Source organism: Hevea brasiliensis, unplaced genomic scaffold, assembly GCF_030052815.1.
Source record: "Hevea brasiliensis isolate MT/VB/25A 57/8 unplaced genomic scaffold, ASM3005281v1 Scaf462, whole genome shotgun sequence".
In the NCBI taxonomy this organism is placed as follows: Eukaryota; Viridiplantae; Streptophyta; class Magnoliopsida; order Malpighiales; family Euphorbiaceae; genus Hevea; species Hevea brasiliensis.
Genome location: NW_026614987.1, coordinates 29216 through 29626, shown reverse-complemented (window position 1 = coordinate 29626; position 411 = coordinate 29216). Strand labels below are relative to the sequence as shown.

At 37.2% G+C, this 411-nt stretch overlaps 1 non-coding gene across 1 annotated transcript; it reads left to right on the top strand.

Annotated features, from left to right (window-relative positions):
- Positions 1-304: 304 nt before the first annotated feature.
- On the top strand, positions 305-411 carry LOC131177421 (small nucleolar RNA R71). The gene has a single exon (XR_009146914.1). It is a non-coding gene; the product is annotated as a small nucleolar RNA R71 (small nucleolar RNA).

Below are 411 nucleotides of genomic sequence, written 5' to 3'. Positions count from 1 at the left end.
TGAACTAACCAACATACTTAAATCTTCCATCTTCTTAGCAAGGACATTTGTAAGTGCATTAAATTTTGCATTAATCATGTTGAATGGATCAAGATCATACATTCCAGCAGCTTGCCTTTTTTGAGTTGAAGCTGGTCCTCTTGGACTACTCCAAAGATGGGTATTCTTTGCAATTTTCTCCAATAGCTCATAAGCTTCATCTTCATGCTTCATAATAAATTCTCCTCCTGTTTGAGCATCAATAATCCCTCTAATTGCAGGAGTGACATTGGTGTAAAAATTCTGGTTTATCATCCATTTTGGAATGGCATGATGTGGGCATTGTCTCTCTAATTCCTTCCATCTCATCCATGACTCATAGAGAGTTTCATCTTCTCTTGGTCTGAAAGCTGTCATTTGATTCCTCAATTC